This window comes from Macaca mulatta, chromosome X (assembly GCF_049350105.2).
Source record: "Macaca mulatta isolate MMU2019108-1 chromosome X, T2T-MMU8v2.0, whole genome shotgun sequence".
NCBI lineage: Eukaryota > Metazoa > Chordata > Mammalia > Primates > Cercopithecidae > Macaca > Macaca mulatta.
The window spans coordinates 3,018,390-3,036,449 of record NC_133426.1 but is presented as its reverse complement, the minus strand read 5'-3'; the positions used below and the strand labels follow the sequence as shown (position 1 = coordinate 3,036,449).

Genomic DNA, 18,060 nt, shown 5'->3' with positions numbered 1-18,060 from the left:
CACAGGACTGCATGCCTATTATAGGGACCTTCCAGCAAGCTTAATTCAGGCCCTATAAAGTAATTTTGGAACAAGATATTTATAAAGCTATCACCTACTCTAGCTCCTTAGATTTCTGTACCAGAAATGTTTATAATGATTTGCCCCAATACTGAGCTTATCTGATGCTCACAGTCTTTGAGGCAACTAGACAAATTCGTTTTAGAGCCAGGATCTCTTGACTTGCAAACATGCATGATCAAGTTGGGTTCAGTCTTTTCCTGAGTCTTGAGGTTGGCTTCATCCATGTGGGTTTGGACATGCCTCCAGCCTTAGACAGATAAAGAAAACTCACTCAGATGGAAAGAACAGAACCCGGTCATCTGGCCTTTCTCATCCCTGAGAGTCCCCTAACCACACAGTGCTTATCATGAGTGTTGGGCCTGCCTTCCATTTATGTGCAAAGGCAAAAGCCATTACCTGGTTTCATTTATCATTCTTTCCCCCTGAAAATTCTTGGCTCTGTTCTATCTCACATGCTGACCTTGGAGGAAATTGCTGCAGCCCCTTCATGCCTAAATCTGTCCAAGCTGCAGCACCAGACAGGGCTCGTTGACTTTCGCGTAGACACAAACCCTACTGTTTCCGTGGATGTTGGAAGCCCATCTCTCCTGGGGAGGCCTTTCAGCAAACACACAATTGCCTTTCTAGCTTATAAAAACACACACCCTCGAGGAATGTCAGCTTATATGCTGTTGGTAGGAATGTAAATTAGTACAACCTCTACAAAAAATAGTATGGAGCCATCTCAAAGAACTAAACATAGAAGTACCATTTGATTCAACAATCCCACTACCCAAAGGGGAAAAAAATCATGCCAAAAGATAACCTGCATGCGTGTGTTTATCACAGCACCATTCACAATAGCAAATTCATGGAACCAGCCTAAGTGTCCATCAGTGGATGAGAAGATAAAGAAACTGTGGCATATATATAATACACAATGGACTACTCTTCAGCCACAGGAAGAATGAAGTCATGTCTTTTGAAGTAACATGGATGGAATGAGGGGCGTTATCCTTAGTGAAATGACTCAGAAACAAAATGTCAAATACCGCGTGTTGTCACTTATAAGTAGGAGATAAACAATGTGTACACATGGACATAGAGTGTGGGATAATAGACACTGGAGACTGGGAAAGGTGGGAGGGTCGTGGGTCTCTATAAGTAATGAGAAATTACTTATAGGTACAATGTAGATTATTCAGGTGATCGATGCACTAAAAGCCCTCCTCCACCACTATGTAATATATCCATGCAACATCACTGCACTTGTACTTCCTAAATTTGTATAAATTTTTTTTTCTTGAGACTGAGTCTTGCTCTGTCACCCAGGCTGGAGTGCAGTGGTGCAAATTTGGCTCACTGTATCCTCTGCATCTCTTGTTTAAATGATTCTCATGCCTCAGCCTCCCAAGTAGCTGGGATTACAGGTGTACACCACCATGCCCGGCTAATTTTGGTATTTTGGTATTTTTAGTAGAGACGGGGTTTCACCATGTGTGTCAGGCTGGTCTCAAATTCCTGACCTCAAGTGATCTGCCTGCCTCGGCCTCTCAAAGTGCTGGGATTACAGATGTGAGCCACTGCACCCGGCTCATATTTAATTTTTTTTTTCTTTGAGATGGAGTTTCACTCTTGTCACCCAGGCTGGAGTGCAGTGGTGCTATCTTGGCTCACTGCAACCTCTGCCTCTCAGGTTCAAGTGATTCTCCTGCCTCAGCCTCCCAAGTAGCCAGGATTTCAGGCGCCACCACCATGCCCAGCTAATTTTTATATTTTTAGTAGAGACTGGGTTTTACCATGTTGGCCAGGCTGGTCTCGAACTCCTGACCTCAGGTGAGCCACCAACCTTAGCCTTCCAAAGTGCTGGGATTACAGGCGTGAGCCACTGTGCCTGGCCTAAAAATTGCTGTTTTAATAGATTTGGTTAACATAAAGGACACACTGAAGAGATTTAAGGTTTAGTGTATGCTTATATTAACATATTCAATGCATAATTTATACATACTTTAAGGCAATTTATATGCGGTTTATAAATTATAACACATGCAATTTAATATATAACACATTCTTTCCATACAGAAGAAAGAAGGAAATCGTGTCTTTTGCAGCAACGTAGATGGAACTGGAGGCCATTATCTTAAGTGAAACAATTCAGGTCAAACACCACATGTTCTCACTTATGGGTGCGAGCTGAATAACGAGGCACACACGAACACAGAGAGTGGAATAACAGACAATAAAGACACAGAGGGTTGGGGGGGTGAGGGATGAGAAATTACTTAATGGGTACAACGTTAACTATTCAGTTGGTGGGTTTACTAAAAGCCCAGATTTCTCTACTGTGCAATAAATATATCCATGCAAGAAAACTGCACTTACACCTCTTACATTGTTACCAAAAAGCCAGGGCTTCCTTGAATTTGTAATGTGTGTGGATAAAAACAATATCACTTTGTAACTTCTACCATTCAGACATGAAAGCTTGTGAATGATAAGTTTAAACTCATCTCCCTCACCTCATTTCCACCTGGGCTCCCTGGAGCTCCCCATGGACAGTTTCTGAAGCTACTTTGTGGTTTTTCTGAAATGCAGGATGCTGTATTTATAATATAATATCTCATTACACCAATTATATGACCGAGGAACGCTGACATTTCAGTGGAAATACTCTGCCAAAATGATTCTCTCAGCAGTTGTTCATAAAGTCCAACGTCAGTGCCAAGATTGGGAAAGAGCATTCTCATTGTGTCTTGTTGCTTTTGACCTTCTGCTACGAGCAGATTAAAAAAAAAAAAAAAAGTACTCTTTTCTTTTTGAATTGTAATGCTTTACTAAAAATCTAAATTTAAAATGTTAAGTGTGGATTAAATATATAAAATTATTTCTTTCTTTTTTTTTTTTTTTTGAGATGGAGTCTCACTCTGTTGCCCAGGCTGGAGCGCAGTGGCACGATCTTGGCTCACTGCAATCTCCGCCTCCTGGATTCAAGCCATTTTCATGCCTCAGCCTCCTGAGTACCTGGGAATATAGGTGTGCGCCACGACACTTGACTAATTTTTTATATTTTTGGTAAAGACAGGATTTTGCCATGTTGGCCAGGCTGGTCTCGAACTCTTGACCTCAAGTTATCCACCCACCTCTGCCTCCCAAAGTGCTGGGATTACAGGCATGAGCCACAGCGCCTGGCCTATAAGCGGTGGCTCACACCTATAATCCCATCACTTTGGGAGGTGGGGACAGGCAGATTGCTTGAGCCCAGGAGTTTGAGACCAACCTGGGCAACATGATGAAACCCCGTCTCTACTAAAAATACAAAAAACATGAGCCGGGTGTAGTGGCACGTGGACCTGTGGTCTCAGCCACTCAAGAGGGTGAGGTGGAAGGATTGCTTGAGTCCGGGACATCAAGGCTGCAGTGAACAGTAATCACGCCACTGCACTCTAGCCTGGGCAACAGAGCAAGACTGTCTCAAAAAAAAAAAAAAAAAAAAGTATATTAAATTGCATGTGTTATAATTTATAAAGCATATAATGTCTTAAATATGTATAAATTATGCATTGAATATGTAAATACAGGCATACATGAAACCTTAAATCTCCTCAGTGTACCTTTCTTGTTAACCAAATCTATTAAAATAACAATTTTTTAAAAAATTTTTATAAATGTAGGAGGTACAAGTGCAAAAATCTGCACATAACTGTTGGCTCCCCAAAACTTAACTACTAATAGCCTACTACTGATTGGAAGCCTTACTGATAACATAAGCAGTTGATTGATATGTATTTTGTATGTTATGTTCACTATATACTGCATTCTTTCAATAAAGCAAGCTAGATAAAAGGAAATCATAATGAAGGGAAAGTATATTTGCCATTCATTAAATAGAAATAGATCATCATGTTGCGTGGGCGTATTAGGTAGTGGTAAAGTGTGGGCTTCCAGTGTATCTAGAACCCAAATAATGTACATTGTACCTATAAGTAATTTCTCATCCTTCACCCCGACCTTCCCATCCTTCCCAGGCTCCAGAGTCTATGATTTCACACTCTATGTCCATGTGTACAAATTCTTTATAGCCTACTTATATGTGAGAATGTGCAATATTTGACTCTTCATTTCGGAGTCATTTCCTAAGGATAACAGCCTGCTGTTCCATCCATGTTGCTGCAGATGACAATATTTCATTCTTTTCTTTTTATGGCTGAGTAATTTTCTTTATCTAATCATTCATTGATGGACACTGAGGTTGATTCCACATCTTTGTGATTATGAATAGTGCTGCGATAAATATAGGAGTGCAGGTAACTTTTTGATAGAATTAGTTCTTTTCCTTTGGGTCGATACCGAGTCATGGGACAAAATAACAATTTTTGAACTTGTTCGTTTAGCAATCTATTTTTCCAGCCATCCAAGAAAAGTATTATGATGTTTTAACTTTATGATGTGCTATTTTAAATTCTGTTCTTTTCTTTTTTCTCAAGAAACAAGGTCAAGGTATTCCTTTAAAATAGGAATATGGTGAATTCCTTTCTTTCCAAACAATTATTATCGTGGTGGCTTCATGAGATCTTTGTTGTGCTGTTAAAAATACATTTTTTTTTTTTTTTGAGACAGAGCCTTGCTCTGTCGCCCAGGCTGCAGTGTAGTGGCGTGATGTCGGCTCACTGCAACCTCCACCTCCCAGATTTAAGCAATTCTCTTGCCTCAGCCTCCTGAGTAGCTGGACTTACAGGCGCATGCCACCACGCCTGGCTAATTTTTGTATTTTTAGTAGAGATGGAGTTTCACCATGTTGGCCAGGCTAGTGTTGAACTCCTGGCCTCAAGTGATTTGCCCACCTCAGCCTCCCAAAGTGTTGGGATGACAGGCGTGAGCCACCATGCCCGGCCAAAATACTTCTTATAATGAAAGAGTATCCATGCCCATTCAGACACAGTGTAAATGGAGTCCTTCTAGGTTCCTGACAAACAGAATTTAACAAATGACATTTTAAAATGTATTTCCTCATAGCACAGGCCATGGCTGACATGCTGCACGGCTAACTGGCTGCCCTGTTATCTCCCAGTCTACCCACATGGGACTTGCAGCAATTGCAGCTTCCAAGACCCAGGGTCAGGTTGCAAAACTGCATTCATGCGTGATGTCGTCCTTCTACCTTGTCTCCCAGTGACGAGTATCCTTTAAGATTCTGTGAATGCAATGGCAATGCTTTTCTTTTTACCTGACAACCTTTAGCTGACTCTAGCTCACATCCATCAGCAAAGAAGGGGAAAGCAGAACATCAAGTAAACACCCAGATCAGACTCTTGATGAAAAATTCCTCTTCTCAAACACACACTGTTGCTGGGACTGTAAATTAGTTCAACCATTGTGGAGAGCAGTGTGGTGATTCCTCAAGAGCTAAAAGCAGGCTGGGCACGGTGACTGCTTCCTGTAATCCCAGCACTTTGGGAGGCCGAGGAGGGTGGATCACCTGAGGTCATGAATTCGAGACCAGCCTGGTCAACATGGCAAAATCCCGTCTCTACTCAAAAAATACAAAAATTAGCTGGTCGTGGTGGCGGGTGCCTGTAATCCTAGCTTCTCAGGAGGCCGAGGCATGAGGATTGTTTGAACCCACAAGGCAGAGGTTCGAATGAGCTTAGATCGTGCCACTACACTCTAACCTGGGCAGAGTGAGACTCCGTCTCAAATTAATTAATTAATTAATAGAGCTGAAAGCAGAATTACTATTTGACCCGGCAGTCCCATTACTGTGTATATACGCAGAGGAATTAAAATAATTCTACAATAAAGATACATAAATGCAAATGTTCACTACAACACTTCACAATAGCAAAGACATGGAATCAACCTAAACGTCCATCAATGACAAAGAAAAAGCAGTACATGTACAACATGGAATACTATGCAGCCACAACAAGGAATGAATTCATGTCTTTTGCAGGAACATGGATCTAGCTGGAGGCCATTATCCTTGGCAAACTAACGCAGAAATGGAAAAGCAAATACCGCATGCTCTCACTTAATAAGTGGGAGCTAAATGATGAGAACTTATGAACACAAAGGAGGAAACAACAGACACTGGGATCTACTTGAAGGGGGAGGGTGGGAGGAGGGACAGGAGCAGAAAATGTAATTATTGGGTGCTGAGTTTAATACCTGGGTGATGAAATAATCTGTACAAGAATCCCCCATAGACATGTGTCTACCTATGTAGCAAACCTTCACGTGTACTGAAAATAAGAGTGTTTTTAAAAAGAAAAATAACAGGTTTTTAAATTTTTTTTTTTAAAGAAAAATTCCTCTTCTTTAAAAGAGAGGAATCTGGCGGGGATGTTTTTGAGGTCCTATAGAGAAAACCAAGTGTATTTACAAAGTGTCATCAAACTTTTACTGAGCACTTCTATGTTCTGAAAGCTCTATTAGATACTTGCTATTTACAACAACCCAGGAAGTGTTTTTATTTTCATCCCCATTTTTTCGGGGGGATAAAGGAGTGCAGAAGCTGAGGCTTAACCAGGTAAAACCACACACTTAAGCTGATATAGCTCAGAGGCATTGACCTTTAATACCCAGGAATTCACCTCCAGTATTAACAGCTTCAAGAATTCTCTGTCTGAACCCTTTTTAAAATTTATTTATTTATTTATTTTTAATTTTTTTATTTTAATTTTTTTGAGATAGTCTCACTCTGTGGCCCAGGCTGGAGTGTAGTGGCATGATCTTGGCTTGTTGCAGCCCCGACTTCCCCAGGCTCAGGTGATCCTCCCGCCTCAGCTTCCTGAGTAGCTGGGACTACAGGCACGCACCACCATGTCTGGCTAATTTTTGTATTTTTTGTAGAGATAGGGTTTTGTCATGTTGTCTAGGCTGGTCTCCCACTCCTGGGCTCAAGTGATCTACCCGTCTCAACCCCCCAAAATGCTGGGATTATAGGCATGAGCCACAGCGCCTAGCCTCTATCTGAACTCTTAAAACTAGAAACAGCATGGCAGTGTAAAAATACAAAACAAACATTGACAGGAGGAGTAGAGACAGGAGACCTGTGGAGGTTGTTCTGTCTGCAATGTCTTGCTGTAATATCTGTCTTGCACATGGATAGAAACTCGTAAAATACAAAGATTATAGGTGTAGTATGAGGAGATGTCGTGTGGCCAAGGACGGGGAAGTTCTGTCTTTCCCTTCATTAGTTGGGCTAGAACATAAGAAAGTTCTGTCTTTCCCTTCATTGACTGGGCAGGGGATCAGTGGCCCTAACCCACACATTGTTAGACGGTCAACCAGACTTGCCAATAAAATATTGGCCTTATTTTTCTGTGCACCCAGATGGCTTTTTTCCCCCTAGAACCTGAATTCATGGGTTTTATTTTAGAAAATATATCTAAATAAATGCATGATCTGTTTTGGTTTGCGGAAACTCAGGTTAGAGATAGGAACCTTGCTCATGTTGGAAGAGCTTTAAACATTCTTGGACCCAGTCATCACTCACCTGGCATCTGGGGTTCACCTTCGTACTCCAGGTCATGAAGCAGTTCTGTCCAATGGAACATTCTGCAGTCATGGAAATGTGCTATAATCTGCACAGTTCAATAGCTGGCTAGCTGCTATTGAACACTGAAAACATGGTGGCTAGTGGCGAATAAAGAACTGGATTTTTGATTTTATTTAATGTTAATTCACTTAAGTCACTTAAATCTAAATAGCTACACACAATTAGTGGCTATCCTGTTACACATTGCAATCCTAGGACCTGTGGGTTTCTGAAATCCTATGCAAAGTCTTTGCAAATATGAGGATTCAAAGTATATCCTGGGCTCGTGATCAATGAGGATGTGAGCATCTCCAAAACAGAATGACCCATGCTGGAAACAAGTGCAATGACTTTTTCTGTACAGTTGACCCTTGAACAACATATATTAGATCTGCATAAGTCCACTAATATGTGGATTTTCTTCCACCTCTGCCACTGCTGAGACAGCAAGAACAACCTCTCCTCCTCCTCCTCCTCGTCAACCTACTCAACATGAAGACGTTGATGATAAAGACCTTTATGATGATCCACTTCTATTTAATAAATAGCAAATATACTTTCCCTTCATTATGATTTCCTACTATCTAGCTTGCTTTCTTGAAAGAATATAGCATATAATGAGCATAGCATACAAAATACATGTTAATCAACTGCTTATGTAATCAGTAAGGCTTCCAATCAGTAGTAGGCTATTGGTAGTTAAGTTTTGGGGAGCCAACAGTTATGTGCAGATTTTTGACTGGGCAGGGGATCAGTGGCCCTAACCCACACATTGTTAGAGGGTCAACCATACTTGCCAATAAAATATTGGCCTTATTTTTCTGTGTACCCAGATGGCTTTTTTCCCCCTAGAACCTGAATTCATGGGTTTTATTTTAGAAAATATATCTAATTTTGAAAACTCATGGACAAACTGAAAAATCTCTCTTGTGGAATGCATTGGGAAGATTCAAGAGCAGGAACTATGTTACTGTCTGTATTATGTTCCCAACGTGGACCATGGTGTCTGAGGCATAGTAGAAGCTTGGTAGCTATAGAGGAAAGGAAGGAAGGAAGGAAAGAAGGAAGGAAGGAAGGAAGGAAAGAAGGAAGGAAGGAAGGGAGAAAGGAAAGAAGAAAGGGAAGGAAAAGGGAGAAAGGAAGAAAGGAAGGAAGGAAGAAAGAAAGTAAGTGAAGAAGGAAGAAAGAAAAAAGGAAGGAAGGGAGGAAGGAAGAATGGAAGGGAGGGAGAAAGGAAGGAAGAAAGAGAAGGAGAAAGGGAGGAAGGAAGGAAGGAAGGGAGGGAGGGAGGGAAGGAAATAACAGAGATACAATGAAATAGGCATCTTGATGTGGTGGTTAACTTTTTGCGTCAACTTGACTGAACTACAAGGTGCCCAGAATTCAGTTAAACATTATTTCTGGATGTGTCTGTGAAAATGTCTGCAGATAAGATCAGCAGTTGGTGGACTGTGTGAAGCCGGTTGCCCTCACAGGTGTAGATAGGGGTGATTTAATCCCCTGAAGGTCTAAATATAATAAAAAGAAAAAGGAAGGGAGAATTCACTCTTTCTACCTGACTGCTTGAGCCGGGACATCAGTCTTCTCCTGCTCTCAGACTAAAACTTAAACCATTGGCCCTTCTGGAGGTGAGGCCTCTCCAGTTGGACTGGAACCCACACCTTCAGCTCTCCTGGGTCTCAGGCCTTCAGACTCAGACTAGAACTCACACCCTTGGCTCTCCTGGGTCTCAGGCTTGTCTGTTGTTTAAGCTGCCCAGTCTATGGTATTTTGTTACAGCAGCCTTAAATGGACCAAGACATCTCGTAAGAAGAGGAGATGAGGACACACACATGCACACAGAGGGATGACCACATGAGGACACATGGAGAAGACCGCATCTACAAGCCCAGGAGAGAGGCCTCAGGAGGAACCAGCCCTGCCCACACCTTGATCTTGGACTTCCATCCTCCACGATGATGGGAAAATAAATGTCTATTGTTGAAGCTCCCCAGCCTTGGGTATTTTATTATGATGCCTCAAACAGACTGATAAACCATCCATTGTTTGTGGTCCAGTGGGGATTCCGAGTGATAGTTTCGCATTGTGTAGAATGAAAGAGCCAAGTCCAGGCAGGAAAGTAAATGAGACAATCTCAAGGTCCTAATGGAACATGGGTTCAATTTCTGTCCCATGGAGGGCATGTGTCAGATTTGGGGGGCGGCACAGGATTCTGCTTCTGAGATGGGTTCTGGGTATGGAATCCATGAATGAATGGGTGGAGAAGAAGAGACAGAGTCTGACAGGGCTGACTTGGAACCACTAAAGGAGGCTGGGCTCACCCTTAAGCATCCCTGAGCACTCCAAAAGTTTGTCTGTGAAGGAGACATTTACGCCTACGCTAGCAGACTCGCTGGTCTTAGTGAGATTTAGCTACTGCATCCTGGGAGGAAATATTTACTGTGATTAATCTTTTAATAACACTCCATTTTGATTATACCACCTGAGGCAACTTGCCTCCCAAAACTGTTCTTGTAACCACAGGGTTTATTTATATTTGAAGAATTAAACTAGAATTAAACTAGACAGACTCACACATTCCTGCCTTTGTTGCCTCCTGGATTAAAAATATTCTGAGAGCAAAACTATTTCTCCAAAGACTGGAAATGTCAAAGTTCATGTGCATTCATTTATTGCAAATGGAATCCAAGCACTGGATTTTCATTATTCCTTGCTATTTTTGATTAGTTTTTGGCTTGACTTTACCCCTTTCCTCCCCAACTACCCCAATTTTTTTTTTTTTTTTTTTTTTTTTTTCTGAAGGCATACCCAAAAAGTAAAAGCAGAAAATGATTTAACAAGGTTTCCCTCCTAAGGTATTTTTGTGATCCAAAGTGTCACTGCAGTCATTTTAAATTTATACATTGTCATGAAGAAAAATATATCTTCTTCCATGCATATTAAGATATACTTACAGCTAAATCATAAACTATGTCTGCTCCAAATGCCAGAGGAATGAAGAAAACAGATTCTTCCCTCTCCAGTAATGTACAAATGCATTACATTATTTTTATGACTTCTTTTAGCCAACTTTAAAGTGATGACATGCAAAGGATATTCAAGTTGGGTAATTAAAATTCTAATAGGTTTGAAGTTTATAGAACTCGTGCATGACACCATTAAGTCATCTTTGACCTGCCGAACCCCAAATACGCCTTCTCTTCACTTCTCTCAATTTCTTCCCTGCAGTGATCATACCTACATTTGCTGTCATCACCGTATCTGAAATAGTGGCTTTCAGAATTCACTAAGACTCTGGGTCCTTCCAACTCACTTTCTCTAGGGTCTTCACTGTGCCATCTGGGTGCAGACGCATGGACCAAACCACTTTTAGTTCAATGTCATGGTTGGAAACCACAACACTACCCTGCAAACACCCTTAGTGCTCTGGTACTCTCTCTGATAACAGGATGCAACCTCAATTCTGCTTCAACCCCACCTGCCAACTCACTCGAGCTAGATGTTTCTGGAAAAAATAACATCATCATGCCAATTTGTCCGTAGTATCATTCTCCCCTAGTAAATTTATTTTTCCCACTTTCTAAAATCATTACAGTAGCTCCTTCTTATCCTTGGTTTCGCTTTCCACGGTTTCAGTTACCTGTGGTCAACCACAGTCTAAAAATGTTAAAAGGAATATTCCAGAAATGAACAATGCATAAGTTTTAAATTGAATGCTGTTATGAGAAGCATGATGAAGTTTCACACCATCTTGCTCTGTGACCGCAGGGACAGGAATCATCCCTTTGCCAGCACATCCACACTGTACATGCTACCTCCCTGTTAATCACTTAGGAGCAAGGAGATCACATTCACATAGTGTTCATTACAGCATACGGTTATAATTGTTCCTTTTTATTATGTGTTACCTCTATTAATCTCTCACTGTGCCTAATTTATAAATTAACCTTTATCATAAATATGTATTGTACAGAAAAAAACATAGTATGTAAAGGGTTAGGTACTATCTCCTGGTTCAAGCATACACAGTGGGTTGGGGAAGACGTCTTTGAATGTATCCCACATAGATAAGAGGTGAACTACTGTCTTTACATCTCCTCCGGGTTGGGGTAGAGCTACATTTGCCAGCCCTGGCTCTCACTTCTGGTCTCAGGTATCATTCCTAGTGCTCTCTGACACTCTCCACAGTGTCTTGGTTGGAAACACACATTCCTAGTCCATTCTAGGAAGAGTGGGTCCCTCTGGAAATAGCAGTAGTGAATACAAAACAGAGATGCAGTTGCAAGGAGAGCCATCCTGTGCTCACAAACCGAGACAATCGGCAGCATTAATTGCATTGGCAACCTTCATTCCCCCTTGGTGTCTAACCAAGTCTATTCACATGTTCCAGGGACTGCAACATGCACATCCTTGGTGGGCCTTATTCTGCCTGCCACCAAGCTAAATGCCCTAAGATCTGATGAGTTAAAGATGGAATTACATGCTAAGAAGCACTGCTTTATTTCTGTTTTAACTTTTGTGTTCAGCCCCTGTTTGGTTCCTCTGAGAGACAGAAAAAAAGCTTACCTCAAAACAGGAAGGCTGGGAAAATCTCACTTAATCAGGACATTTATCTCAGTGGTAGACAGAATAACGCTCACGGAGGATGTTGTTTTAGTCTGTTTTCACACTGCTATAAAGAATTGCCTGAGACTGGGTAACTGGTAAAGAAAACAGGTTTAATTGACTCACAGTTGCACATGACTGGGGAGGCCTCGGGAAATTTACAGTCATGGCGAAAGGTGAAGGAGAACCAAGACACGTCTTACATGGCGGCAAGCAAGAGAGAGCCAAAAAGGAGAAAGTGCCACTTATAAGACTGTGAGATCATGAGAGAACCCACTATCACAAGAACAGCACAGGGGAAACCACCCCAAGATCTAATCACATCCCACCAGGTCACTCCCTCAACACCTGGGGATTACAATTCAAGATGAGATCCGGGTGGGAACAAAGAGCCGAGCCATATCAGATGTACACATCACAATCCCTGGAACATATTAATAGACTTGATTAGATGTCAAGGGGAATGAAGGCTGCAGATGGAATAAAAGTTGCTAATTGGCTGACTTTAAAAAGTGGGAGTTTTAGGCCGGGCGCGGTGGCTCACGCCTGTAATCCCAGCACTTTGGGAGGCCGAGGCGGGCAGATCACGAGGTCAGGAGATCGAGACCATCCTGGCTAACACGGTGAAACCCCGTCTCTACTAAAAATACAAAAAATGGCTGGGTGTGGTGGTGGGCGCCTATAGTCCCAGCTACTGGGGAGGCTGAGGCAGGAGAATGGTGTGAACCTGGGAGGCGGAGCTTGCAGTGAGCTGCACTCCAGCCTGGGCAACAGAGTGACACTCCATCTCAAAAAAAAAAAAAAAAAAAGAAGTGGGAGTTTTACCCTGGAATATCCAGGTAGAACCAATGTCATTAAGAGTCCTTAAATGTGGAAAGAGGGAGAAAAAAGAGAGTGCAAAGGAGATGTGACTACCCAAAAAAGACACAGAGAGATGCACCTTGCAGGCTTTGAAGATGGAGGAAGAAGGTCTCTAGAAGCCGAAAAAGGTAAGAAAAAGGATTCTCCCCTAACCTGGAGCACAGCCCTGCTGACACCTTGATTTTAGCCCACTAAGACTCAAGTCAAAATTCTGACCTCCAGAACTGCCAGACTAAATTGGTGTTGTTTTGAACCAGTAAGTTTGTAGTGATTTGTTATAGCGGCAAATAGGATACTTACATACTCACTTTCATTTCCATTTTTGCAGTTGACATCTAAGTGGTCTCTCTGCGTTCTTACATGTTGCTTTGGGTTACATTTTCTTAATGCATGGCCTTTCTTGTTCTCATTCTCAACAACAAAGCAATACAAATCACTTCTGATGGCTTGGCAGGCATAAATGTTCCACAACATTCTTAGCTTGGCATCCAGTGTCCCCAGCCATATTACCATGATCTCCACTTCTAGTGTCATTTCTTACCACTTCCTTGCACATTTTCTGTGTGTTCCTGGCAGACTGGACAATTTTCTATTCCTCAAACCTGCTCAAGTTTCTATAAACCAAAAAGTATTTGACATAGATCCCAATCCGCTTAGAAGTTTATTTTGCCAAGGTTAAGGACGTGCCCAGAAGAAATAAACATGGATTCAGAGAAACAGTCTGTGGTCTGTGCCTTTCTCCAAAGATGATTCTGAAGGCTTCAATGTTTAAAAGGGAGAAGTGGGCTTGAAGGGAAAAAGGGAGGGTATGGTCACATTACTGAATCGAAATTTCAAGAGAAAGGGAGCAAGAGGAGCAATAGTCAAGCATGTATTTGTCTCATGTTTAGGAAATTAGCACTTTGCATAAGGTGAACCTAGCTTATATAGCTACCTGTGGGGATGTTTAACCCTTTATCTGTAGCTATCTGCTTAGGAATGAAAGGAAAGGCATCTTCTTGCATGATTCAACTTTCACCTTGGTTTTTCCTTTTGGAAGAGCGAATTGAGGTCCTGAGTTTTTATGTTTTCTTTCACATTTCATCACGTCCATGTCTATGTCTGTACCTCCTATATGGCTGGTACTGCCTTTGAATTCTCTCTTTTCCTAACAAACATCTATTCATTGATTCATTTCAAGAGGAGCAAAAGGCTATTGTCTCTCACTCTTTTCCAGTAACGGCTGTTGTTTTACCTTGCAGTATAGTGTGTGTACGTGCCTGTGTGTTTATGTACATGCCTGTGGGTTTACGCACGTGTGTTATAATGCCATGCCCATTTGACAGTAAACTCTTATAGGATCCTGGGAGATGCACCAGATATTTAGTAATAAGACACACATGTCAGCTTACATTTTCAAAAGAAGGAAATAAAATGAACATCACATTTCATGTGATGCAATCTTTTTATCCTTAATCCTTGGAAAAAGCCTACCAGCAGATAGAAACATCTCTATTTTCAGAGTGATGAACCCGGCCTCCATAATGTATGTGTACTGTTTAGGACTCATGATCTAGTGAGTGACTAGGTTAAGACTCCAACCCAGTGTTTTGAGTCTGAGCTTTTTGTTGCACCACTTTTTTTACACATACTGAGCCCCAAGGAAATATTCCTACATTGGTTTGTTTCATCATGTAAATCTCAGCCGTTCTGAAAAACTTCAGGGCAAGTTACTGAAAGCCTGTCCTTGTTCTGTCCCCTAGGATTGAGTCAGAAAGGAAAAAAACGGTGATGGGCTAAATTGTATCCCCCTAAAATTCATATATTGAAGTCCTAAACTCCAGGACATCAAAATGTGGCTGTATTTGGAGACAGGGTCTTTAAAGAGGTGATTAAGGTAAAATGATGTCATTAGGGTAAACCCTGATCCAATGTGACTGGTCTCCTCATAAAAGGAGGAGATGAGGACACACACACACACACACAGAGGGACGACCACGTGAGGACACAGGGAGATGATGGCATCTACAAGCCCAGGAGAGAGGCCTCAGGAGGAACCAGCCCTGCCCACACCTTGATCTCCAACTTCCAGCCTCCAGGACTGTGGGAGAATCAATGTCTGTCGTTTAAGCCACCCAGTCTATGCTATTCTGTTATAGCAGCCTGAAATGAACTAAGACATCTCATTAGAAGAGGCAATGAGGACACAGACACACACAAAGAGAGGACCCTGTGAGGGCCCAGAGAGAAGACGGTGTCTGCGAACCAAGGAAAGAAGTCTCAGGAGGAACCAGTCCTGCCCACACCTTGATCTCACACCTGCGGCCTCCAGGACTGTGGGAGAATAAATGTCTGTTTCTTAAGCCCCTTAGTCTGTGGACTTTTGTTATGATGGCCTCAGCTGACTCATACAATGGCCTTGTGTGACCCTGTACTCAGGACAGCTAGGGTTTGTGGTATCTTTACAGAGAGAGAACTGTTTACAGACTGCATAGCAAGTCCTGAACACATTCACTGCTTTACTTAGGTTACTTGCCACTGTCTTTGTTTTGGGAAACAAAAGATCACAGAGGTGACTTTATTCAAACCTCAGTGCAAACTGTTTGCAAATGGTCTCTTACTGGGTGATTGACAGGACTCAGCATAAATGGGAAATAGAAAGTATCTGACCCAAAAGCCACTTGTGGCTAACTTTTCTAGCTCTGGCCATCTGGGAATTCCAGGGGGCATCAGAATTACCTTGGGGAGGGTGCCCTGGTAGAGTAATTGATCCCAAAGTCTTAGCTGGGTCCTGAGAGGCTTTAAAACTGGCAAGCCACCTAGACACAGAATGTTTATTATCACACTGAAAATGGAATTAATTATCAATGGTATGCACTCAAGACATGCTTAGAGTGTCCTTGAATTAGTGGCAAATATTTTGCTTAAATTTCTGTCCAAAACATGGATTGCCTTCTGGAATGTGGAGGGGATGAGAGTTACAAATGCGTAGCTGTGTCCATGCTCCCATCCTACGCAATCATTAGTTGGACAGCCAGAGAATTAGCTTTCCAGACTTCCTAACCTTCTCAATAGGACTCTAAAAATACAGAAAGCCCACATGTATTTTCATTTTTATGGAATGTTACCCTTTTTAAAAGTATTACCCAAGAGTGGAGGAAGCAGAATTACTGATTTCTGGAAGACAGGTGACTCTACAGTGTCATTTTTCATCGACTGTGAATTCTTCATGGCTGCTCTGGCTTCACCTGGAATTCATGGAGAGCCCATGTGACTTTAACTTCACCATCATAAACTATAAGGCACAGAGATCCCTAATGCAATCTTATCACACGGAAAAAGTAACTATGTGAGAGGGTGGATATATTAAATTTGTATTTTAATAATATCAATGTACCCATAACAGCATGTTGTAAACCTCACAATAAAATTTATTTAAGGAATTTTAAATGAGACCATGTGGTATTTGGTTTTCATGTGGATAACCTTTCCCTAGAAACAAAGGTGGAAAATGTGAGTTGAATAGACAAAGAATTCTGTGAGGTTATTTTGAAAAATAACTGAATGGCTGCATCTATTGCAACATTGCCACCTTTAATTTTATCAATTAGTTACTTTTTTTTCTTTTTTTTTGAGACAGAGTCTTTCTCTGTTGCCCAGGTTGGAGTGCAGTGGCATGATCTTGGCTCACTGCAACCTCTGCCTCTCAGGTTCAAGTGATTCTCCTGCCTCAGCTTCCCGTGTAGCTGTGATTACAGGTGCATGCCACCACGCTCGGATAATTTTTGTATTTTTAGTAGAGACGGGGTTTCGCCATGTTGGCCAGGCTGCTTTCAAACTCCTGACCTCAAGTGATCCGCCCACTTCGTCCTCCCCAAGTGTTAGGATTACAGGCGTGAGCCATTGTGCCTGGCCGATTAGTTACTTTTGAAGCTTGATATTCAAATGTATGTACCATATGATACTTAGAAATAATAAAATACTTAGAAAAATAAGACAAAAAGAGGAACTGGCCATTAGATGTCTACAAGCATTTGCAAACAGTCACAAAAGTTTCTGTAGTGTTACTGGTTTGGTGACCATCTTAAATCAAGCTATTGCAGAGGATGGAGTGGGCTTCAAGGGTGAATGCAGGTAGAATCTCCAAACCTAAAAAAGAGTATCACTAACTTGAGAGGTCCTATGGATCCCAATGGACATTTGGATCTGTGTGTGTGTGTGTGTGTGTGTATGTGTGTGTGTGTGTATGTGTTTGTGTATGGGTGTGGGTGGGTAGATGTATGTCTGAGTTCTAGGGAGCAAGGATGATAACATGGATGGTGAAGGAACTTATTACGGGCTGAATTCTGTCCCTAGAAATTCATATGCTGAAGTCCTAATTCCTAGTACCATGGAAGACGGTTGTATTCGGGGATTGGGTCTTTCACAAGGTAATTAAGTTGCATGAGGTCATTAGACTGGACCCTAATTCAATATGACTCGTGGCCTTATGTTATCATGTAAATGTTTATGTCTCCCTAAAATTCAAAGTTGAAATTCTTACTCCCAAGGTTTAAGAAGAGCCTCATGAATGGAATGAGTGCCCTTATAAAAGGGACCTCCGAGAGCTCCCTCGCCCTTTCCGCCATGTGAAGACATAGTGAGAAGGCGTTGTCTATGAATCAGGAAGCGGGGCTTCACCAGACGCGGAATCTGCCATGCTTTTAATTTGGATTTCAAGCCTCCAGAACAGCAAGCAACAAATGTCTGTTGTTTATAAGCCTCCCAGTCTACGGTATTCTGTTGTAGTAGCCTGAAATGGACTAATACACTTTATGAGAAGAGAAGACGAGGACACAGACACACACGGAGAGACGACCTGGTGAGGACACTGGGAGAAGATAGTGTCTACAAGCTCAGGACAGAGGCCTCAGAAGGAACCAGCCCTGCCTGCACCTTGATCTCAGACTTCCAGCCTCCAGAACTGTGAGAGAATAAATGTGTGTTGTTTATAATCCACCCGGTCTGTGGTATTCTGTGATAGCAGCCTGAAATGG

At 41.9% G+C, this 18,060-nt stretch overlaps 1 pseudogene; it reads right to left on the bottom strand.

Moving 5' to 3' along the window:
* Positions 1 to 554: 554 nt before the first annotated feature.
* The window catches only part of LOC706323 (argininosuccinate synthase-like), a 57,190-nt pseudogene continuing 39,684 nt past the window's right edge, over positions 555 to 18,060 (bottom strand).